Source organism: Marmota flaviventris, chromosome 1 (genome assembly GCF_047511675.1).
Source record: "Marmota flaviventris isolate mMarFla1 chromosome 1, mMarFla1.hap1, whole genome shotgun sequence".
Taxonomy (NCBI): Eukaryota; Metazoa; Chordata; class Mammalia; order Rodentia; family Sciuridae; genus Marmota; species Marmota flaviventris.
The window spans coordinates 209988064-210012661 of NC_092498.1; the positions used below are offsets into that span (position 1 = coordinate 209988064).

Consider the following 24598-nt stretch of genomic DNA (forward strand, 5'->3'; position numbering starts at 1 on the left):
GAACCCTACCCCAAGACCCCTCCCCAGGACCCACACAAGCCCACCCTCTGTGCCGAGCTGCGGCCCACGCCTGTAATCCCAGCGACTAGGGAGGCTGAGGCAGGAGGATCGCAAGTTCAAAGCCAGTTTCAGTAATTTAGTGAGGCCCCATCTCTAAATACAGAAAAAGGGCTGGGATGTGCCCCACCATTCAGTCTCAGAGAAAAAGGAAAAAACCCGCCCACTCATTCCCCTGGGGACTCCTCTCAAGTCCTCCGGTGTGGATTCCCTGGAGCCCCCAACTCAATGCCCACGAAGCCCGCGAGTCCAGATCCCCTAAGGCCCGCCCCCAGGGCCCGCCCCGTCTGGCACCTAAGTGCCACTCTGGGAACTCCCAAGGCCACCAAGTTCCGCCTCCTTAGAGCCCTCCTCAAAAGGCCGCTTTGCCCTAGGAGTCCCCAAAGCTACTCGCAGGGAGCCCAGTCTCCTCTAAGGTCCCTCGCACTGGGTGCCCCCAAACAGGCCTATGTAGGACCCCCCTTGGAGTCCTCGCCCTCATAAAGCACCCCACACTCGGAGCCCCCGCCCAGCCCCAGACGGGTGTCTGGGTCCCACCCGCGTCTGCAGCTGGCGAGGCGCCCTGCCCCCGCGGCCCAGGCGCCCGCAGGCCCCATTCCAGTGCCGGGCGGGGGTCTGGGGCGAGTGAGTGGCTGCTCTCAGAGGAGACGGAGGGACAGAGGGGACGCTGGCCTCCCCTGAGGATCGCGGATCTGGGAGTGCCTAGAACGGCCGGAGGGTGAGTGGGAAGCACAGGGCTACAGTCTGGTGGCAGTGCCGCCCATCAGTCACCCCGTTATTAGGAGACGTGCTGTCCCTGGGGAAGATGAGGCTGAGAGCGCAGAACAACTCTAGGGGTCCCTCAAACTTCGTTCTCGACCTTGAGCTGTCATGGGAGGTGCCCCCGGCAAGAGAGGTACTTGGCCACGCGGTGGGGTGGCTCTTGAAGACTCTCCTTTTCCTTCTTGGAGACCTAATTGCTTCTTTAGAAGGCTTTGACCTTGGCCTGTCAAGTGGGGAGGTCCCCGCAAGGGTGTCTTCAAGCCGGGGCAAGGATGTGGGGGCCCCTGTCTGGGCAGTCAGGAAGGCGGGTGGGCGGGGCCTGGGCGGGGGAGGCCGGGGGAGGGGAGCCGTGGACTGTGCCTCTTTGTCTGCCTGAGGTGGCTGCGCTGCCCGCGCCTCTCTGCCTGGGGTCGCCTGTGTCTTTGTCAGCTGGGGTCTCCTGTCTGGGTCTGGCTGTACCCTTTCTGTGCCTGTGTGCAGTTAGGCCTCCTGCCCTGCCTGTCCGCCTGCCAAGGATGTCTGGTCAGCCTGCGTGCTGCTGGCCCTGACCACCCTCTCCCCTGTCCCCTCTGTCCCAGGTGGCTGTCTGCCTGCAGGCTCCACATCTGGGCTGTGTGGTGTGGAGCCGCCCTGGATTGTGAGCAGCCCCCTCCCCTCCTCTGGAGCTCCCTGTCCCTATCTGGCCCTCTGGTGGGGCTGACTTTCCCTCCCACATGTTCCGAGGCCTTCTGGGAGGCTGCAGTCAGTCCCCGTCTGCCTTTGAAGTCCCTCAGGGTGGGAGGTGGGAACCAGGCCCTGTCTGGGCAGGGGGCTGAGAGTGGGAGGCGTTGTCCTCCACTGGCCAGACTGACACTGGGCCCTATCCCCATCCCCACTGTGAACTCGGGCAGGCAGAACAGCTGGCGGGGGCCTGGGGGTCAGGGTCGGAGGCGAGCCACCCGGGCACAGCCAGATGGGCCAGCCACAGGCGTCGCAGCTCTGCCATCGAGTTACAGGAGGAGGAGGGTCGGAGGTCAGGGCTTTGGAGCTCCCAGAGGTGTCTGGTGGCCTGTGTGTGTGTGTGTGTGTGTGTGTCTTCCCATGTGCTCCTGGTGTGTCCCCGTGTGCCTGTGTCACGCTGTATGTATGCGCAGCAGCCTGGGGTGGAGTGGTCAGGACTTGGAAGACAAAGAGCCCGTTATAGGAAATTCAGTAAGAGCCAGAGCCCCATGGGGTCTCCATGAGGTCACCTCTGTGGCCCAGGCCCACTAGACTGGCCCGCAGGGTTCCTCATTGAGGTGACACCTGCGTGGCCTCTCGGTTCCCACCAAGTCCTCCCTTGCTGTCTCCTGGGTTTCCTTTGCAGCTGCAGGGTCTTCAGACAGGGGCTCATCTGTTCTCAGGCCTAAGGGTGGCAGGTGGGTGGGAGCTGGCACTTTTTCCCAGGCCTGCTGGGTTGGAGGCCAAGGCTAGAGGAGGAGAGGATCCCACTCCCCACCTGGGGTGAGGGGTGACAGAGGAGCTGGGCGAGTGAGAAATTCAGACATTTTGTTGGTGGTGCAGGGTCAGCCGGGGCTGGCTCAGCCGGGGCTCTGTCTGCAGGAACAGGAGAGCATGTGTCTCTGCACCTGTTAACGGGGCTTTCCAGCCTGAGCTACTCTCCTGGGCTATTTTGGGGGTTCCATGGGTGTCTTGAGTCCAGGTGGGCGTGTCCTCTTGTGGGAGGTTGTCTCCCTGCCAGTTGTGTGTGTGTGTACATCTCTACTCCTGTGGGCTTGTTTGTGTGTGGATGTCAGTGCTCCTGTGGGTGTGTGTCAGGCTAATTGTGTGTAATCACAGGTGGATGTGTGAGCCAGTATATGTGGGTGTCTTAGCATTTGTCAGTGTCATTGTAGTCTGTGTGTCAGGCAATAATGGCTTCCCCCCCCCCACCCTACCCCTCCTACTACAGTGTAGTCCTCTGGGAGGACAGGGATTTTGTTCTCATTCACAGCTGCATCCCTGCCTGTGTTAAAACTGCCTGGCACATAGTAGATGTTCAATAAACAAGTATTGCATTAGTGGACATCTAGGATTTCTGCATATCTGTGTCATTCCTTGTGGGTCTGTGGCCAGTGTGCATGTGTTATTAACTCTGCGTTGGTGCCAGTGTCACTGTAGGTGTCCAGATGCATAATCAAGTGTCGGGGTTGGAGACTATAGGTGTAGGTACTGTGGGGTACAGTGTCACGGTGGGTATCTAAGAGGGTCAGTTTTACTATGGACAACTGTGTCAGTGTGTGCAGCTGTGTTCCCGGGGGCTTTGTTCATGTGTGTGCCAAGACTCCTGTGACCTGCTGTCAGATGCCAGTGTCCCTGCAGGCCTTGTAGGGTCTGAGGGAGTAGCTGTGTCCTTGTGCATCACACCTCTGTGGACATGTCCCAAGTTCTGTGCATAGTGCTGTCCGAGTGTACCATTGTTGGAGCCTTTATGGGTCTGTGGTTGGCATTGTGACTCTGGGCGAAAGTACGCAGGTGACCATGTGACCGTGGGCATGCCTGGGTCTGTGTGTGCAGTAGAGAACCATGTATCAGGGACATGTGTAGGGCTGGGTCTGTCTACCTCATCTGGTGGTGGCTGCACGTGTGGTTTGTTGGTTGGTGTTTTGCGGTGCTGGCTGCGGCGCTACATCTCAAGCCCATGGCCACAGGTTTTGGTGTGGCAGTATTTTCAGGCATGTCAGCCTGTCCCAACCCTCCTGCACACGTGGCAGCTGTTGTGGATGGCCGTGTGTACTCGTGTCATCGGCCTGATCTGGGGTGGAAGGAGTACTAATGGGCATAGTGTGTGGCTTTGGGGGTCTTCCTCTAGGGACTTAAGCAGTCTGATTGTGGTGCAGCAAATGCATCTGAGCAGTGGGGGATGGGTGGGAAAGAAGTGGGGGAGCCCGGGCGAGGTGGTGGGGGACTTAGCCCCTATCAGCCAATGAGGTATCTTCTCCTTCCCCCACCCTCAGCATGCCCTCCAGGATGAGGTCCCCGTGAAAGGCACCCTGTCGCTTTAAAAGGGCTCCCCAGCAGTGTGACTCGGGGTCATTTTTCCTTTTTATGGCCAGTTTTGGAGAGCGGGTTCCTGTTAGCAGATCTTTGCCCCCGAGAATACCCTTCGGCCGCCGCCGTTAATGACAGGCCGGCGGGCGGCGGGCAGGGGACGCCGGGGGTCCAGCCGGCGGTGCGGCCGCGGCCAGGCCCGAGAGGGGCTCCGGCCGGCTGGGTCCCGCCAGGCCAGCGCAGGCCCGAGCGCCCGTGAACTTGGCCGCGGAGGCTTCCCGAGGCGCGGCCGGGCCTCTCGCAGCCCGGGGTTTCCGGAGCTCCGCCCGCCCTGCGCCCCCAAGAACAAAGCTCGCCGCCGGGCCGGGCCTCCAGCGGTCAGGTGCGGGGCGCGGGCGGCGGCGAAGCCCCCGCGACCCCGTCTCCGAGCTCGCCCAGGCCGGGCCTCGCTGGCCTCTCCCCGGCGGCCCCGGCTCCCGGAGGCCCGTCCCTTCGGAGGGTCGGCTCCCGGGCGCCCCTTCCCCGCAAGGCCAGCGCGGGCCTCCCCGCCCCCTTCCCAGCCGCAGCAACAATGGAGGGCCGGCCGCAGAGGCCGGGCGCCCGCCCCGGGCCGCCAGCAGGTGCGCTGGGGGCCGCCGCCGCGCCCGCCCGCCGCCCCCCGCCCGCGCGTCCCGGCGCCCCCGGCCCCCGGCCCGCGCTCACCTCCTCCGGGCGGCCGCCGCATTGCCCCCTCTTCCTTCCAAAACCCGCCCGGAAAAGCCCCCCGAGCCGAGGCGCTGCACGGGAAATTGCATTTCGGCGGCTCCGGGCCGGGCGGGGGCTCCCCAGGCCGCGGGCGGGGGAGGGGGCGGCGGGGCTCGGCGCCGGCTCGAACCCACGGCCGCCGCCGCCCGCCCGCCTGTCTGTCTCGGTGACGTGCCCGCGCTCCCCGCCGCCGCCACCCCCCTCCTCCCCGCGCCGCGCCGGGCGGTGGGTCCAGCCGCGGCCGAGCGCGCCCGAGGCCTCCAGCCCCGAGCACCGGGACACACGCGGGGATGCCAAAGCAGCGCCAGGACGCAACTCCCGGGGCCCGCGCGGGGGACACGGGGGCGCAGGCGGGCACCCGCAGGGACCCAGACGCACACAGACCTCAGAGGCGCAGGGGGAGCACACGCGCACAAAGGCACGCGGGCCACAGGGTGTGCAGGGGCTTCAAGGCACAGACACCCATGGGGGCGGTGACAGGACACACACATGGGGACACTCGGGAGCATCGGACCATGCCAGACATACAGAACCCTCTTTGGGGGACAGGAGGATATGTTTTTAGAACGGAATATGCATAGGATTCCTCAGGGTACTCAGGGCTTAGGACACCACAGCCACACAGCCACACAACGTATACACAGGAGCCCCCGCCCAACCAGGGTCACAGCCTTGGGAAGATGTGACACCCAAAACACCCCGACTCGATGTTCACATAAAGCCACAACCCCTCCATAGACACACAAGGCATGCGGTTTTGGAGGCACACAGACACAAAGTTCACAGCCACACAAATAGACACACAGCCACTCAGGGTCCAATGGGCCAGAGGCAGAAGCACAATGGAATTCATACAACCTGCACCCACAAGACCCCCAGCAGGTCCCCTGTGTCATAGGGGTCCGCATGGACACAGACAAGATTCAGGGCACATGGGAACGTGTGTACCTGGGAGCAGCAGGCATAGGCGGGTGCCCCAGCTGCATGGGGGAGGTGGATGTGCCGCTGCACCCAGGCTGAACACAGGCCGGGGCTCCTGGGATCTCCCTGAGGTGTCTTCAGACAGTCCCACACCCTGAGACACACACAGCTACAGTCTCCAGGGCGGGAGACAGACACACGCTGAGGCCCCTGCCAGGTACCTGCACACAGCCCCCCCACTCCTCCCACAGGCTCGGCCCCTGCCCACGGCTATGGCTGGTGGAAAAAGGCCACAAGGGCTTCCTCGTGGGTTCTGGGCTGAGGGCGGATCCTCCTGGAGCCTTGGTGCTGGCTACCTGGCCTTACCCCTCCCTTTCCTCCCCCCCACACCGTCCCCCACAGTCCTGCCTCAGTTTCTTCTAGACAGGTCTCCATTGACACTCTTGCATATAGAAAGCCAACCCTTAGCTGCCCCAGGAGGGTGGATGTCTGGCCCTACTCCATACCTAACGCCCGCCCCCACCAGGACAACTCCCTGGGGTCAGGGGGCACGTGGAAGGGAGAAAATGAGCAGAGCTGGCACTCTATCTCCATTCTCTCTCTGGGCAGGGGGCTGCCCAACTTTATTTGAGACTCTTTTTTCCAGTGCTGGGAAGACATCATCTCCAACTTTTCCCAGTTCGCCAGTGAAAGGAATAATGCCCTTTATATAGACAGACCACTGAGGCCCAGAGATGGCAGCCCCTTGGCCAAGGGAGGCCAACCTGTCAGCCCTGCGCTGAGATTCTGTAGGCCTTTGCTGACCTCTTCAGGGATGGGCGGGCCCTCCTGCCTGCTGAATTTCCCCTAGCGGCCAGCAGGGGGCAGCAGACTCCGGAGCCCTGGGTGCTGTGGGGCCAGGCTGGACCTCAGCTCTCGCCCCCTGCCAGCCCCCCACCCCCGGCGGCACTGGCAGCTGAGGACCCTGCCTGGACCTCCCCAGGATGGAACCTCCGTTGCCAAAATGCAGAGGCTCCAGAAGGAAGGAGCGCTTCTGAAGTAAAGCCCCACAGAATGGACATCCCCACCAGTGCCCTCCCCTGTCCTTGTGCCTCGTATTTGCGGGGGGCCCGCCGGCAGTTTGCATTCCTGGGCCCTGGCCTGGTGGCTTGTCCACCCTCCGTTTCTCACCTCCTGAACTTTCTGAATATCCCCCGGCCCAGCACAGGCCGGGAGGGCCAGTGGGGGAAGCCCCGGTGCCCAAGTCGCCTGGTTCCTCTGGGCGTGGGAACTGCCCTCCCCCACCACCCTGTGCCGGGGCCTCTGCCAGTGCTGACTCATAGGGGGAGCCCAGGCTGTGACTCACAGCACCTCTCCCCGAGAGATTTCCTGCCCCTTGCCACCTCCTGTCCCCTTGGGGGTCTCCTTGGGGACCTAGATGTGGGCCTGGTGGGTGTGTGAACCAGGCATCCTGCCTCAGCTCCATCCACGCAGAGACCCAGCCCCGAAGTCCCCGAGGCTGCAGTCACTGGGTGGGGGGTGGCTGCGGCTGCGTCGGGGCTCCTGGGCCTGGCCAAGATGTGCCCAAGATGTGTGTGTCTTGCACGCTTAGGAATCAGCCAATAGGAAGCTTTGAGGGGGCACAGCCAGACTGTGGGGGCGTCTTCCTCCACACCCCACTGGATCCGGGGCGCGGACACTCTAGGGCCAGAACCAGGCCCTGGCTTGGAGCTCGCTTCCTTAACCACAGTCTAGCTCCTTCCGCCATCTTCCACGTCTCCAGAACTGGCGGTTCCGTCCCCCCCACTGCTCAGCCAGAACTTTTCTCCCAGATGCAATCCATTAACAAGACCCGCTCCTGCCCCTGTGACAGCATCTAGAATCCTGCCAGCTCCAGGGGCCCCGTCTGGACAAGGCCAGCCTTGACCTCCCTCTTTCTGCCCCCAACAGTCTATTTCCCTCACAGCCGCCAGAGGGTACCTGTGGACACCCAAGTGCGGTCCCTCCTGCCTCCGTTGGAGACTTGCATGGCTCCCACCTTGGTCACAGCAAAAGCCAGAGTTGTCCCCCCCAGGAGGCCCTGCGCCCTCACATTCTCCACTGCCGTCTTCCCCCCGCTGCTCCGCAGGCCAGGCCTCCACTCCACCCAGACAGTCCAGCTCAGGACCTTCGCACAGGCTGTTCCTGCCACATCCCTCTTCACCTCCTCCACCTCCATCACCTCCTCAGTCAGAGCGTCTCTGAAACTCCTCCTCCTTGCTCTCTCCTGCTCTCTCCTCCTGCAGCCCTGTCGCCTTTGAACACAGTTTCCCCGTCTGCCTTGTTTCTTGTCTCTCTCCTCCACGCAGGAACAGGCGCCTGAGCAGGACCTTGGTGACGTCTGTTGAATGGATGTCTTGGTAATTGCCATGTCCCCAGTGAGTCAGGGAGCAGAAGAGACACAAGACCTGCCACACAGCTACAGCAGCACACTGTCGACTTTCCAGGGCTGAGAACTGGAAGCACCCAGCAGAAGAGGGAAGCCGGGGAGAGCTGGGCGCAGCAGCGTGGGCCTGAGCAGGAGGCTGAGGCAGGAGGCTGAGGCGGGAGGCTGAGGCAGGAGGATCGCTTGCCCAGAAGTCCCAAGCAAACCTGGGCAGCGCAATGAGACCCAGTCTCTCTCTCTCTCTCTCTCTCTCTCTCTCTCTCTCTCTCTTTTTTCCTAAATTTTTTAGACGTCTATGGACCTTTCTTTATTTATTCATTTGTTTTTCTGTGGTGCTCAGAATCGAGCCCAGGGCCTCACACGTGCTAGGCGAGCACTTACCTCGGAGCCAACCAACAAGCCAGAAAGGCCCCGCAGGGAGGGGGTCCTACCGCAGTGTCCTGCTGGGACCCTGGAGGTTCCGCAAAATCACACGGTGGCAGAACTTCTCCGGACTCAAGTGTGGCAGAGTCCTCAGAAGGTTCTGGGCATGTGCACGGGGGATACGGGTAGCAGGAGGGAAAAGAGAATGTGGCTGTCCAGGGGAGAGGACTTTGGCCTGGATTAGAGCCTGCGCCAGGGCCAGGTGGGAAAGGACAGCTCAGGACTGGAGTCCCCAGCATGGCAGCAAGAACAAAAGCCAGACCTGGGGGGGACAGCTTGGAAAGTGTCTCACAATAGGACTGAGAAGAAGGGGACTCAGAGGAATGCAGTGTCCCTAGGCCAAGGAGGAAGTGTGTAAAGGTGACAGCTGTTACAGTGAAGTCCAGGACAGTGACAACCGAAAAGTCGACTCGATTTGGCAGTTGGCGTCGTGGTGTGATCCTGGGCCACCTCAGGAGTGAACAGGAGAGAAGCAACAATCATGGCACCCAGGACATGGGGAGCCACACACGGGCCATTGGAAGTCACAGGTTTTTCCTCAGGGCTGAGGACTGAACTGGGGTGCTCTACCAGGGAGCCTCACCCGGCCCTTTTCATTTTATTTTTAAGACAGGAAGGTCTCTTGCCAAGGCTGACCTCAAACTTTTGATCCTCCTGCCTCAGCCTCCCGAGTTGCAGGTGTGTGCCAAGGTGCTTGGCTTAATTTGCAGAATTTTTAGCAAACACATTAAGAAGAAGAAAAAAAAAAAGACACAAGCAAAAATCTTTTGAAGAAAATTTTTTTGGTACCAGGGATTGAACCCAGGGACACTTCACCACTGAGCCATATCCCCAGCCCTTTTTAATATTTTATTTAAAGACAGGGTCTTGGGCTGGAGATGTGGCTCAAGCGGTAGCGCGCTCGCCTGGCATGCATGCGGCCTGGGTTCGATCCTCAGCACCCCATACAAACAAAGATGTTGTGTCCGCCGAAAACTAAAAAATAAATAAATAAATATTTAAAAAAATAATAATAAAATAAAGACAGGGTCTTGCTGAGTTGCTTAGGGCCTCCCTAAATTGCTGAGGCTGGCCTTGAACTTGCCATCCTCCTGCCTCAGCCTCTCAAGCTTTTGGGATTACAAACAGCGCCTGGCTGCCAGCTGAAAATCCTCGTAGTACAATTCATTTAACCCAATATATCCAAAACAGCATAGCTTCAACACGTAATCAAGATAAAAATTATTAACTGAGCTGTCTCATAGTTCATTTTTTTTGGTGCTATCTTCAAAACTGGTGTGATTTTTATTCTTGCAACACATCTCAGTTTAGATGAGCAGTGTTTCAGCTGCTCAGTCACCACACGTGACCAGGGACAACCTCACTGGAAAGTGCAGATCTTCAACATGACCCCATCCTGTCCTTGAATGACACACCTCTCTTCTTCCTAATCCCAGCTCTATCCAGGACTGAGCCACGTCCCCAGCCCTTTTTTTTTTTTTTTTTCCTTTCCAATTTTGAGGCAGAGTGTCACTAAATTGCTCAGAGCCTCACTAAAGTTGCCGAGGCTGGCCTGGAATTCGAGATCCTCCTGCCTCAGCCTCCCAAGCTGCTGGGATTACAGGCAAGCACCCCTATGCCTAGCTCATGGTGAATTTTTGCGTTCATTTCAGTTTGTAAAAATAATGCACTAAGACATTTATTTCATCTTCTTCACAGAAACTCGTACGCCAGTGCTCACGGCAGTAGTTTCCCTCAGTCCTCAGTCGGCAACTCCACCACGGGTCGGTAACACAGTGGGGCCTATCCATCTCGTGTGTTGGTCCCCAGTAAAGGAAAAGGGAAAGAAGCCGGTCCCAAGCCACATGGTATGACTCCATTTATACACGGAGACAGACGAGTCCCTGCACTGAGAGAGAAACAGGCTTGGGGCTTCTTTTTGGGGAGATGGAACGTTCTAGAATGGATTGTGGGCCAGGTGGTGACCCCTGGAACCCCATCTACTCCAGAGCCCAGGAGTTTGAGACCAACCTGGCCCATCCAGAGACCCCGTGTGTCAAAAAAATGAATGAAATAAGTGGTGATGGCTGTTCAAGGCCAAGGGCATTTTTAAAATATTCAATTATATTTAATAAGTCAACTGCATGACGTGGGGATTGTATCTCAATAAACCTTTTATTTAAAAATATTTAACCCTCACGGCCAAGCGTTCGTTTTGTTTTGGGGCCCTGTGGCCTCCCTGTCCTGGCACTGCTGTCCCTCCCACACCTGAGATGGGGGAAGGTCTCAGGGTAGAGGAGGCGGGGAAGCTGGCCAGGGGGGTCTAGGAGATGCCCTCCGCACCCCTTTTCCTGCGGTTTCCCAGAATTGGAAGAGGATGCGTCTTGCCGTGGTTTCTCCAGGGCCTGATCCAAGCGCCTGGCCCGCGTGTGTCCTTTCAGACAGCCTGACTCAGTTTGCCCACCGTGCGCATGGGCCCTGTGCGCGTGACCCTCCACTGTCCCCAGAGTGAGTCACGTAGCCTGGAAGCCCCCTCCCTGGGGACGCAGGGCTGGCCATTGATGGTGACTTTTCATAGACGTGGCGGAAGCAGGCTGGCGCCTCCCAGGCCCAGGCCAGGCTCCTAGGGGCAGCCCAGGAGGGCCTCCCCGCACAGCCCACCCCAGCGAGGGCCAGGGGGCTGGGCCTGGGGGGTGGGGAGCTGTTCTCAAAGAGCCTTTGTGGGAGCGGCTGGGGGGGCTGTGGGGGACCCCGCCCTGAGTGACTCACCCTCATTGCTGGGCGGTGACTCACGCCCAGCCCCCACCCGCCCGCCCAGCAGCAGGTGCTGCCAGCTCCAGCCTCGGGTCGGGGCCTCAGCAGCCGCTCATGCCAACCTAACCTGGGCCTGGGACCCGCACCCACTTCGGGGTGCCCCCCTTACCCTGGCCGTCTTGCCCTCTTGGGTATGGACAGCGGAGGAAACCTCTTGCACCCTGTCCCTTGGGGCAGCCGACGTGGGTACTGGGGTGTGCCAGCCCCCCTGCACCCACCGAGCCCCAGGGTGCTCTAACTAGTCCCTTAGCCGACGGCTTCGTGAGATCGCGGGCGATGCGCCAAGACAGGCGATCCACAGGGGCATCATCAGGTGGCGATCCCAGCCGCCTCGCGGAGGCACCAGTAAGGGGCACCGCCTGCTGCCAGGATGCCTCCATTTTACTGATGGGCAAACTGAGGCTGCAGCCCTTGGGCCGCGGACCTCGAGAGGCTGGGCGTGACTCGAACCCAGAGCCCGGGCCTGCTCGCCGCCTCCCGCCGGCCCTGGCTACCGCTCGAGGTCCGGGCGCCCCCGCCGCCGGGCCCCTCCTGCCGCCACCGAGGCCGGCCCGGGCTGGGCCACCCGCCAGCCGGGCGCCGCGCCCGCTCGCATCACGCCGCGGTGAGTCACCGCGCGAGCCGGCCCCGCCCCCCGCGCCAACAAACAGCGCGTTGCCCGGGCAACGGCCGCCGCCAGCCGGTGCGGACCGGGGTTCGAGCCTCCGGCCGGGGTGGGAGCTGCCAGGGGCTCGGGGACCCGGAGAACGTCCCCAGATTAGGGCCCGAGGTCAGGTGCGCCAGGAGGTGGGGCGGACAGGCAGCTGTGGTCCGGTGCCGGGTGGGGACCCACGAGGTAGTAGCCATGGGGCGATGGGCGGGGTCAGAGGTGGAAGAGGGGTCAAGGTCGCTTCCTAGAGGGACTTGGGGAGCCTGTCCAGAGTGCGATGGCAGTCCCGGGTTGGACTCGGGCTTTGGACTTTTTGTTGTCCCATCCAACCCCTAAACAGCGTTTAAGGAGCGCGGGTTCCCAGCTCTGTGGGTACACACGTGGGCACCCAAGTCATTAACTCAGGCTCCCCTCAGCCATCCTAGCACAACCAGGCCCTGTCCCCATGCCCGGCATGGTGAGAAAGAGAAAAAGGAAAGCTCACCAGTTCAGTTGGAGAACCAGTGTCACTGCCCCCTGCCAGAGGACGCGGAGCCCCAGGCAGGGTGATCTGGGCCCCTGAGCCCCTCTCATTAGACTGCATGTCCCCTCTTGGTGGCAGTCATAGCCGTGGGAATCTTCTTCCAGGTATGATGATGAGAGCCAAGTCCACACTAGAGCTTGGGTGGGACCTGCAAAGGGGTGTCTGTGTCGAGAGGGGGTGCTGGCCGGGTTCCTTGGGGACTCTGGACACAGGCAGAGGAAGGCCCTGCCTTCCAGAGGCTGGGTCAGGTCCCCTTTCAGACTGCCACACTATCTTAGGGCAGGGAGAGGCCACCCTGGGAGCCAGCGTTAGATCACCTCCCCCTGGGCTACCCAGCACCCCATAATAGTCACCAGTCAACTGGCCTCTGGTAGGGAAGCGACCAGCTACCTGAGAAGTCTCTGCCTTTGTACCATTTAAGAAATATTCAGAGGGGGACTGATGGCTCAGCGGTAGAGCGTTTGCCTTGCATGTGCAAGGCTCTGGGTTCGATCCTCAGCACCACATAAAAATAAATAAATAAATAAACAAATAAAGTTATGTACAACTACCAAAAAAATATTAAAAAAAAAAAAGAAATACTCAGAGACTGGGGTTGTAGCTCAGTGGTAGAGGGCTGCTTAGTATGCTGCCAGAGACGCTGGGTTCCATCCCCCATACCAATTAAAAAAAAAATCAGCTGGCCCCAGCGAGGTTCACCCTGTAATCCCAGCCACTCAGGAGGCTGAGGCAGGAGGATTGCAAATTCAAGATGAGCCTGGGCAACGTGGCCAGACCCAGTCTCAAAAAATAACACAAAAAAACCCAGCAGGTGGCTAGAGGACCTGAGGGTGTGGTTCAGTGGTAAAACACCCCGGGGGGTTCAAGTCCCAGTACCAGGGGGGGACAAAGGCACTTTACTCAAATGACTGGATAAATCTCTCAGTCAGTCACATAGTTGGGTGCAGGAAACAAATGAACAAAGGATACGGGGTTCCTGAGGAATCAGAAGTCTACTTAGGAAAACCCATGGATTCAGTGTGTAAATGGGATCACCCCGAGCCCGTGTCCCAGGTTTTATCTGGTAGCCCCACTGGGGGAGTGTCCCAGCATCCTCGCCGACGGGCACAGCACCCTGATTGGGCGAAGCGCTCTGCGGGGTGCGCGCCTCCTTCCCACTGTCCCGCAGGTGGCCGTGGCCAGGTTTCCTGAACTGCCTACATGATTAGCGGGCGATGGACCTGGTGAGAGCCCAGTCCATCAGCGACCCCTCTTCCACGGGGTCGGGCTGCGACACGAGGGCCTTCCCGATGCGACAGACGCCGCGGCCCCCTCGCGCAGCCTGGTGCTGCGCCGCCCCGTGCGCCCTCCCGCCGGGACACGGGGCCGTGGGCGGCGGCCTCAGGGGGCCTCCTCTCTGGGGCCGAGGCTCGGCCTCGCCCTCTTCCAGCCGGGAGGCTCCGTCGCGCCCGCGGCAGGGGGAGGGGGCCGGTTATTTTTACCTCCTCCCGGCAGCGGGGCGACAGGAAGTGAGCGCGGCCGCCAGATGTGGAGCCAGGCAGCTGGGAGCAGCCACAGCTGGACTGGCGGCCGGCAGGGGGGGGGCGGGGCGTGCGGAGGGGGGTCCCCGGCCTCGGGTCCCCGCTTTGTTCCCGCCGCCCCTGCCACCCCTCCTGGTCCCCCTCGCCCCCAACCCCCACTCGTCGTGGCCTCGCTGTCCCCCTTCTGCGTGCCCAGTCCCCTTGTGCTCAAGGGTTCCCGGGCGGGGACGGGAGACCCGCTCTGCGCTCTGGGGACTCCCGGGTCCCAGCAGAGTTGGGGGCGAAAGGGGGAGACGGCCCTGGTCGGGCCTCGCCTGCCACCGCCATTGTTTACCCCTCGGCTGCCTCCTAGGAAACTTAACCCGCCCGCGGTAATTTTATTTGGGAACTTCGGCCAGTTACCATAGCAACCCCCAGTGACGTCAGAGGGGCTGGGGCCCGAAATCCCCGGGAAAGGGGGATGGGATTAGGAGGGGAGACCCCCAGAAGGGCTCCTCCTTAACCCTGCACTTGCCGGCCGTCGGGGAGGGCTGCCTGAAATGACTCCTCTGGGGCAACCCCCCAACTCTGGCCAAGCGCCAGGTCAGGGTGGCAGGCCAGGCCTTGATGTCATTGGAGGCTGGGTGGGTCTGAGTCAGTCCCAGGTGGGGGCTGGGCCAGGCCTGGGGGCTAGTCCCACGTGTGACCCACCCCAAGGTACCCTGAGCCACTCTAGAACTCTTCTTTGCAAAAGGGATTCCTGGCACCTGACTGGGGTCCTCCCAGACCCCTGAGTCCTCTCTGCCCCTCTCTGAACCGTAGGTTAGGGGCAAAGTCTTTCCTGTGCTCCAGACGCGGGCGTGGAGTTATTGAATGGAAGGGTTAGAGGCAGTGAGCTGGGGCCACCACATAATGTCCTTCCCCGGATGTGGGGAGTGGCTGTGCCCCAGGGAGGGGGTAGGGATTCGGTGGTGGGATCCTCGTACAGTCCATAACACCACCGCCAGTCGCCTGGGCGACCAGAGGCAGGGGCCCTGACTGACAAGGAGAAGTACAGCCGCCAGCCGGGGGCTGGGCTGGGAGGAGCCACCCTTAACCACAGTGACGTGGGACTTCCTCGGCAGGGCCTGTTTGATGTCTCTGTATGCAGCGTTGCCATGGGGCCCGGCAGGCGCCCTGCATGTGAGCCAGGGTGACCTGTGGGACGCCTGGGCTTGTCAGGGTCCCTGACACGGCCCCCACCCTGGGCCTGGGTGTACCTGATGTAACCTATGTGAACATGCCTGTCCAACTTCTACCCTGGGCCAGGAAGTTACACATTTCAGAGTCTTGTGACAGCCGCCAACTGTACATTTCTCGTCCCATTTTACAGATTAAGAAACTGAGGCTCACGGAGGTTTGAGAATTTGGCTGAAGATATGCAGCTACAAAGTCAGGGAGCAGGGATCTGAAGTGTTGTTCTTCCACTCCATCAGACTGAGTTCCTTGCTGTTTCTTGAATACTCTGGGCATGTGCATGCCTCAGGGCCTTTGCACTTGCTGATCCCATTGCCTGGAACTCTCTTGTCCCAGTTATCTGTGTGGCTCCCCTCTCGAGGAGAGAGACTAAAGTCCTTGTACAAATATCACCTCAGAGAGGCCTTTCTGGACCTAGCCCCTAACCCTTCACTCCCACCCCCCCTTCTAGATCTTCTAGCCTGTACCCCCCACTCAACACACTAGAAGTTCTTTATACCCTTCTATCTGCTTATTCTGTTCATTTCTCCCCATGGATGTCAGCTCCACCAGGGCAGGGTTGGTTTTTTGTCCCCGTCTCCTGTGTCCCCGGTGCCCAGAATAGTGCCTGGCACACAGCAGCTACCCAATGAATGTTTATGGAAGGAACAAATGGGCATGCCACTTGACCACTTGACCTGACCTCACCCTGTCCCTCCTCCCTACCTGTCATGACAGAAACCTCAGTGGGCCAGTTTGGTGAGCCCCGTCCCCTCGGCTGCAGTCCCTGGGTAAATCAGCCAGCTAGGGGATTGGGCACATGGAGGCAAATGTCAGGAGACCCAGAGGAGGGCTGATGGCCACGGCAGTTCCCTCCAAGCGTGGGCTGAGGGACGCTCCTCAGTGGCTGGGCACCACATGCCACACGTGGAGAATGACCAACACTGGATCCGTGACCCTGGGGAACAGGTATCCCCAGGGGCCGCGGAGGAGGCGTTTCCGGATTGCATAGATGGTGGCGTGCCTGGGGCTGGACAGCAGCTCTCGTTCTGGGTGGGAGTGGAACATTCCGGAGGAACGGCGTGGTTGGGGGTGCTACAGAGACTCGCACTGCATTTGTCATAACGGGGTGGCTCTCCACCTCGGGAACCTGAGTGTCCCGTGAATGCTGGTGCCTATGTGATGGTCCGCGGGGAGACCCAGGCCCACCTGGGAGCGCCGAGCTCCTTTGGAACTGCTCAGGAAGCCACGTGGCGCAGCCCCCACCTTCCGGCCCCACCCTGAGTTGGGGAATTCTGTGCCACCCCAAATCCTCCCCCGGGGCCCCACAGGATGGCTCTGCACCCTCCTGCCCCAACCTGCCAGATCCTGCCGTCTGGGCCAGCCTGCCCCTTGGGCCCCACAGGGAAGAAAGCCCTGGGAGCCCCCCAGGCTGGGCCTCATGGGGTGGCAGCTAGGTGTGGCTTCCGCCCCTTTCCCCATCCCAAGGAGACCCAAAGCAGGAGATGGCTGAGCTGAATGGACAAAATGGGGGACCCTGCAGAGGTTCTGGGAGGTGCGCTCCCGGAGGCACCCAACCTGTCTCTCCACCGGCCTCTTACCACCCAGGAGGTGGGAGCCGGCTCTGTCCTGGGAAACGTGGGGGGGGGGATCCCCCAGAACCTTGCCACCGGGTTCTGGGAAGGGCTCGCCAGGCTCCGGACCCCCACTGCGGCATGATGGTGCTCCTGGGGACGGCAGGGGTCTCTCCGCCTTTGTCCTGTCCTGTGGAGGGCACAGTGGCAGCCCGAGTACCCAAGGAGGCTGGCTTGGCTGCAGAGGGCACCCCGCCTGCCCCTCCTCTCTGAGTGTCGTTCCCGGCCCCCCACCTGGGCACTGGGCCAGGCCCTGAGGCAGGGCCCCGTCCTGGGGAACAATGCCGCCGTGTTCCTCCCGGTGGAGGGTAGGCCAGAGGATGAGGGAGAGAGCTAGCCGGCAGGGAAAGAGGGAGGAATCCTGGGCCTCTCTCCCTGGGATACTCTGGGGGGCTGGGGAGTTTCCCAGCGGTTCCTGGTGGGTGGGGGAAGGGTGCCGGGAAGCCTGGGATGAGGGAGGGGACCCAGACCCAGGGACCACCAGGCCGGGAGTCAGTCTTTTGCAGGGCAGCAGGAGAGGGCTGGGTGGGATAAAAGAAGGGACTTCCTAAGGCTGGGGAAGGTGCTGTGGCAGTGGGGATCCCTGTTTGGTAGGATCCCAGAATACCCAGGCCCGAGTCGATTCGGGACAAGGAGGGAAAAAGTTGCGGCTGAGTTGGGGACCGGACTGAGTTGGGGGGCCGAGGGAGAAAGTGGGGGCGGGCCGCCTCGGGGGCACATGACGGCGCGCCCGCCCCGCCCCGCGCCCGCCCCCTGCCCGGCCGTGGGGGGAGGAGACGGGGAGGTTTTAAAGGCGCTCGGGCCGCGGGGCGGCCAGTGAGTGGGGTGGAGCGCGCCTGCGTCTCGGCCCGCGGCCCGGGGCGGCGGCCGGAGCCGGGAGCGCCCGGTCCTCTCCCCGGGTAAGTGGGGACCGTAAGTGGGGACCGAGCGCGCACCAGGGCGGGCGCGGCGCCGCGGCGGCGGCAACTTTTCGGCGCCGGCGTCGTGGGCGGAGGGGGCGGGCGCGAGGGGGGCGCCGCGGGGACCGCGCGTCTGGCGACGGCCGAGCCCCGGGCGCCCCCTGCGGGTGGGGGAGGGGCGGCCCGCCCCTCGCTCAGGCCCGGGGACGTGGAGGGAGGCGGCCGGCGACCGGCGGGGCGGGCTGGGGGCGTGCGCCCGCCTTGAACTTGGGCCCGGCAGGGGCGGCTGTGCAGGGCCCGCCCCCACGGGGTGCCGGTGGCCCGCAGCACGGGAGGCTTGGGAGGGGGCTCTCTGGGGACAGTAGTTCAAGTTTTTGACATGTCGCCCTGGCGAGGGGAGGAAGGCCTACCGCTGGGGAGGGCCGGAGGAGCCGCAGGGCTCGGGGGATGTCTCCTGCCCCCTGTCCCCTCTGGCCCAGGAGGGAAGGGCTGGCTCAGGGTGCCTGGGAAAGGACAGGTTTGGGGGACTCTTCAGGGCTGGCTCCCCAGCCCTGTCAGCGCAGGGTCCCTATGCCCTTGGGCGGCAGGAGGGTGAAAGGGCCCAGCTGAACCCCGTCCTCCCTCTCCTAGCCCCAGACGGTTCCAGCCTTGGATTGACTGCCACCAAGGCCCCCAACCCTAACTGACCTTCCTGCCCAGCCAGGCTCCAGATCCCGTGTCCTCTTGAATGCCTAGCGGTGCCCTTATTCCATGTCACCTGCCCCCTCCCCAGCTCCAATCAGCTGTTGGCTGGTGACAAGGGGTCTGTACAGGGGAGGCGGGCACAGGACCCCTGGCATGAGGGGTGTCCTCTGGCAGCCCTGTCTGCTGGCCCAGGCTGGAGGCGCACCGACAGGTGCCCGGGCTTAGGGGCGCGCTGACGTGAGACACACCCTGCCGCTCGCCCACGCACCGCGCCTGGCCAGCCTGGGCACATGTGTTCGCAGGCAGCCTTCAGGCGAAGGCCCTGGCCCTGGGGCGAGCTCTGTCCTGGCATCCCGGGGGCCACCCACTGCCCTCTGTCCTCATGTGATGTCCTCTGGGAGCTCCCTCAAGACCCCAACCAGCAAGCCTCGTCTGTGGGCCTAGAGGGGCCCTAAGGGAGCTGTCGGCCTGGCCTGGGGATGGCACGCGCACACATGCGTGACAGGGCGTGTCTGGCCGGGCCTGTCCGTGCTGGCCCTGCTTCCCAGACTTCCCCAGATTCCTGCTTGTCGAAGAAAGACGGGAGGCGGGCGCTCCAGGGGTCCTCCTAGGACCCCATGGCATGACACCCCCTGCCTGAAGCAAGTGGGTGACAGATGTGCCAGGCAGCCTCAGCTGCAGGGCAGGCCCCCACCCGTTACATTCCACGGGGAACAGGCCAGCAGGCCCCTGGGCACAGTGGGGTGACCTGACTGCCGTGGGCCAGGTGGTGCTTGTACATCATGGGGCATTTCTCTGAGTTTGCCCTTCACCTTGGGAGGCTGGGGGGGGGCCAGGGGTTCCGTCTGGAGTGTGTAATGCTGCGGGGAGCCCCGGGTGGCCTTCAGATGACCCCCTTCAAGGGCTTCTTGGGTGCCCTGGATGTGCCTTACGCCAGGTTGGGCTGCTCCCTTCAGACTTACTGTGTGACCCCAGAACCTACTCTGCCCGCTCTGTTTTGCGGCTGTAAGTGGGGAGTCTTCGGAGACCGAGTGGAAGGAACCCCTCTTGTCCTTGTCCGGGGCCTCGACTTCAGATCCCTCAGGGGCACTCTGGCCACTTTCCCTCCTGCTTGCAGGTGTCCTATGCGGACACAGAGGTGTGCCTCGTGTCCCTCCGGATGGCTCTGCCTTCAGGGCCGGTCACCTGGGCAGGATGGGAGTGCAAGGCCTGGGCGTGGGTGTGAGAGTGCTTGGGCCAGGACCCCGCCACACTGGGCACGACTGAGTCACACTGCAGCGGCGCCTTGCCCCCGGGGGCTGGAGCTGGCGCCACCCTGGGTGTGGTCACTGAGCTGTGGCCCTGGGCAGAGCAGGGCTGGGTGGTCCCGGGCTTGGGGCATCATGGCAAGGAGCCAGGAAGTGCCTTCCGAGATACCCTGGCCTCCCCTAGCTTGGGCTCCCATGGCCACCCCGACTGTGGGTGCCCTCACCCTGGGGAGCCTTGGGTTCCCAGGGGAGGAAGGAGCCGGTCAGAGCCAGCAACCTGGGCTGCGGATGTGGCTCCGTGGAGGAGCCCCTGCCCCGGGCCTGGGCGCCACCTCCAGCACCAGAAGAAAGAAAAGGCACCAGTGACTGTCCTCGAGGCCAGTGGTCCCTGAAATCCAGGCCAGGGCTTGGAAGCGGACCTGTCAGAAGGTGGGGGGCCTGCTGGTGGGCACCCCGGGGAGGGCTGGGTGGTCGTGAGTGCGCTCTGCTTGGCTCTGGAGGGCCGCGAGAGGAGCCCTGGGCGGCGGGGGCGGGGCGGCTTTCGTGTTCCCCTATTTATAACAAATGATTCAGTCCCCATCACTCACCCTTCCTGAGCCTCCCCCCTCGGCCCTGGGTGGGCACGGGGGCCACCCACTGGCGCGCACCCTGGCTTCCCTGTCCTGGTGCCAGCCCCCGCGGGCTTCCCCACGTCACCCAGGAGGGCTGTTCTTGTGTGTGCTCTGGGATGGGGACAGTGGGGGGCCGGTGGCCGGGCGGCACCCGGCGGGGCGGCCCAGGTTGGCGGCTGGCGCGGGGCCAGCCCGCGAGCTTCTGTTGAGAGTCTAGCCCATTAGGCAAAGCGCTGGTGACAGGCTGGGAGGGCGGCGGCGGGCAGGGCGGGGCCTGTGGGCCTTGGTATTTTCCGATCCCAGCTGCTCTGGGAGGTGGAAAGTATTTGGGGATCAGGCTTGGGGGCGCGGTGGAGGCGCCCCGGCAGAAGCCACCCCTGATGCACCCTTGGAGCTCCGGCCGGGGGCAGTGGGTGCCGCGTGTCTGGGGCGACCCACGCGGCCTGGGGCAGCATCTGGCCATGTGTGCAGACAGACCTGGGCCGGCCGGCGGGCGTCCTGGGAAGCCTGGGAACCGCGGTGCCGCCCAGCCCAGGGGCCACCCTCTTCCCCACGCTCCCGCTGCCAGGGCCTGGCCCGCTCTGGGCACCATCGCCCTGAACCCCAGGGGTACATGGTTACTGTGAGGGGGCCCCGGCGGCGGCAGGCACCTGCGTGGCAGTGCCCCCTCCACGCAAGACCCAGACTTCTTGTGCCTGTGGATGGGAGTGGCCTTGGCCCGGGCCCTGGGCTCTGTGCAGGGGAAACCCCACAGGAAACGAGCCTGGCCAAATGGCCGCCCTTCCCGTTCTCGTCCCTGGGACACGAATATGCTGTCTCACTTCCGGAGGCGGCCCTGGGAGGCTGGCCGCTGTGCTGGACCAAGTCGGCTCCCAGTTGGTGCCCCCAGACCCTCAGGGTACAGGGCTGGGCTGGGGCCAGTGTGGGGGGGTGTTGGCGTGAGTGGGGGTCAAGTGAGACACTGTCACTGCCTGCTTCCTGGTGGTAGGTGACCCCAGATCTGGACATTGGGGTCTTTACGGCGTGGGGCTTCCTTGTTTCCCTTGTCCTGCCCGATGAGGACGGCATCACCCTGTCCTGATTTTGTGTGTGACGTATGGTACACCATTTACGAAGCGGGTAGTTGACGCTGTTTGTAGATGGGGAAACTGAGGCCCAGAGAGGTTGAGTGGTTGGCCCAGGGTCACCCAGTTGGGAAGCTGCAGAGCAGGGGTCAGGGTGGGGTTCAGGTGGTAGGCAGACTCTAGAATCGGTGTCTTCTAGCCACTGGGCACTTACCATAAGAGGATCTGTCACAACTGTGTGACCTGTATAGTCTCAAGACTCCCTTCTTGAAGGACCTGAACTGGATCTCATCTGTCACAGCTGCCTTGAAAACCTTCTTTTGGGCAGTGCTGGTGACGGAACCCGGGGCTTCGTGTAGCTAAGCTCCTGCTCGTCTATTAAGCGGCACCCTAAGCCCCATGAAGTTCTTAATTTGCAAACAAGAAACCAGATTTTCATTCTGCACTGGTCCCCACAAATTCAGTGGCCTGCCCTGGTGTGGGGCGCTCGCCAAGCGACGTATCCCTCGGTGAACTCTCGCGGGGTTATGTGCGAGAAGCTCTTGGCTCCATTTTGCAGATGGGGAAACTGAGGCGTGGGGCATTTGGAAAGATGCAGAACAGGAGATTTGAACATCACTAGGGCTTTTTGGGTGGCAAAGCCAGTGGTGTCAGCCTGGGTCCTGTGTCCTGGGGGGTCGTATGAGTGCTCCGGGGGAGCTGGGCCCTCTGTGCCCATATCCGCCCTGAAGGGATTCGGGCTGAGGCCTGGCCACAGCCACAGAGGAGACAGGACCACTGGGGGGAGGCCTGGTGGTTTCCTCCTGGCCCTCCGGCTTCTAGGAAGTGGCGCCAGCTGGGGTGAGATCACTTCCTCACCCGCCTGCCTGCCCCCCCTCGGCTTCCTCTCGCCACGGCCCCATTTGGCCTGCCCAAGGCACAGGGGTGGGGGTGTGGGGAGGAGTGGGGGGAAGGCTGGGAACTGGCTCTGGGAGTTCCTGCAGCCTCCTTGGCCCAAGGCGGCTCTCTGGGCATCTCTGCCTCTAGGGCTGGGACCAGAAGTGGGGGTCCAGCCACGGCCAGCGCTGCCTCCTGCGACTGCCTGTGGGGAGCAGCTTCCCCGCGGGCCCCAGAAGGAGGCCAGTGAGGACCTGGAGGGGTGGTGTCCCCAATTCTCATTACCTCCTTTGCTCTTTCTCGCCTCCAGGTGCCAGCCTCTGGGCCCACCCAGTGCCCCTACCCCTGTGCCACGGCCGGCTGGGGTTCCTGGGGATGGGATTTGCTGCCAATCACAAATCACATTGCCAGGGATTTCCAACCGACCCTGAGCTCTGCCTCCGGGGCCACCGTTGCTGCTGAGGATGTCACCGGGGACAGGGTGTCAGATGCCCTGCCACCACCTATGCTGGCCTGAGGAGCAGGGCTTAGCTGCTTGTGAGCAGGATCCACACCAAGTCGTGTTCACAGTGGCTAAGTTCCGCCCCCCGGGCTCCCACCTCCTCGGGGCCTGCCGCTGCCCGCTGCCCGGCTCCCTGGGCTCCGCCCCCCGTGCCTACTGAGCTGAAACACAGTTGGTTCGTGCACACTGGCTCAGTTCAGCAGGAACAGGGGTCAAGCCCCCTCGGAGTCCGCAGCCCCTGTGCCGCTGGGTCGGCCGCCCAAAGCTGAGGCCAGCCCCAGACCCAGGTGTGTCTGGAGAAGGGACGAGGAAAGCGGGGGTGGCCGGCCGAGCTGGCTGTCCTGTCTGCTGCAGGTCTCTTCTCCCTAGTCTGCCCTTTGGGGACCCTCCCATGGCCACTGTGGGTTGGGCTGTGGTCCCGGGTGGACATGGAGATAGGTGGGTGGCCCTTCCAGAAAAAGGGAAGCCAGCTGTGTCCCCTCGGGTCTGGCACCCCAGCCCCTCCTCTCCTCAGCCTGCCCCTGTCCCATCAACGAGGCAGTTACCCAAGAGGAAGCTGCTCGGCCCCTGACCGTTAAGTGCCAACTCCCAGCTTCCGGAACCCAGCTGGCCTGGCCGAGTGAGCCTGCCCTGCTCCCGGGGCCTGCAGACTCCTAATTGTGGGGATGAACAGTGACACCTGTGCCTGCCGGGAACGAGGGACAGGGAACAAGGTCCAGGTGGGCCCAGAAAGGACACAAGCAGGCTGACCTCCTCCTCGGTGGCCTTGAAGGTGGAACTTAAAGCCTATCCTGAAATCGGCTGGGATGAGGGCCCCTTGGGCTGGGACCCAGAGGCTGAGGGGAGCCCCCAGGCCATCAGCGCTGGACCAGGTCCTCTTTCCCAGCCCAGGGGCAGGCCGAAGCCTGGGGTAGGAGGGAGAGTTTGTGTTGTGTGTTGTGCAGTTAATTAAATAAAGTCACTAGCCTTGTCCTGAAGGTCTGCCGTCTGGTCCTTGGAGATCCAGGTTTTGATCCCCCTGAATCCTGGCACCCGGGCTCCTGACCCCACCTGCTCTGAGGAAGGTGGGAGAAGGTTGGAATTTATTCTTGTGGATGGAGGGTGTCCTGAGCGATGTCAGAGTCTAGAGCTAGTGACATTTGGGGGGCAGCTGAGATTTGAGGCTTGGCGGGACAGATACTTGGGGTACTGGCACCAGAGCATGCAGAGAGGGAATTTTGACTTGAGATGGTGGGCGACGTGAGAAGGACCCCAGGCCCATGGGGAACATTTGCGTGAGCCGAACCCGAGTGGCGCCCCAGGTACATGAGGAACTTCTCTTGGTGACAGCAGCTTAGGTACAGGAAGGCGCGCTCCAGGTTCAAGACTATTTTATCACCTCCACCATCCCAGGCCACCAGGCGGCGCTGAGGAGCACGTGGGCGGCCCCGGGTCCGCCTGCACATACCTGCGGGAACACGCACGGCGGGGTAGGAGGCGGGGCCGCCCCCGATTGGTTCCTTCGAGCGGAGGGCGGTGCCACGAGCAAATCGCCCATCGGAGTCACGCCCTTGTCTGTGTGTGTGATCGCGGCGCCCTCTAGTGGCCGCTGGCCCCTCCGGGAAAACTTTGTCCTCGCTTGCCCTGGCCCTGACAATGACCCAGACAGGCCCTTTGGCTGCCAGTCTCTAAAGACAGGAAGGCCTTGAAGAAGCCGCTCCTTGGGAAACCAGGGAAGGAGGACAACCAATGGTTTCCTCTCCCATTGGTTTTCCCTCGTCCCCAGACCCCTTAGCTCTATTTGGAGCCGCATTTGAAGTGATACAGGCCCAGCATGCCCTGGCGACACTCCTAAAAACCACACCCACTTCTTTACCTGTCCAGAACTCTGCCCATCGAGGCCTAGTCTTAGTTCAAGGTTCCCGCCTTTGGGCAGGGTGCCCTTTCCCATCAAGGTGCACCCAAATACCTGCCATGGCCTCCTCCCATGCACGGTACCCCACAACCGCAGGGGCCTGGAGCCAAGGCGCACCCTAGTGGCCATTCTCGGCGGTGCAAGGGTCGTACAATTTGGGGCAGACACAGGTACTAAATCAAGATCAG

At 62.3% G+C, this 24598-nt stretch overlaps 2 long non-coding RNA genes across 2 annotated transcripts; both read left to right on the forward strand.

Moving 5' to 3' along the window:
• Nucleotides 1–421: 421 nt before the first annotated feature.
• On the forward strand, nt 422–10462 carry LOC139702053 (uncharacterized). Its single transcript, XR_011704617.1, has 3 exons — nt 422–775; nt 7821–9923; nt 10019–10462. It is a non-coding gene; the product is annotated as an uncharacterized lncRNA (long non-coding RNA).
• Nucleotides 10463–17451: 6989 nt separating this feature from the next.
• On the forward strand, nt 17452–23493 carry LOC114107742 (uncharacterized). The gene is made up of 2 exons (XR_003585355.2): nt 17452–17532; nt 22325–23493. It is a non-coding gene; the product is annotated as an uncharacterized lncRNA (long non-coding RNA).
• Nucleotides 23494–24598: the final 1105 nt, after the last annotated feature.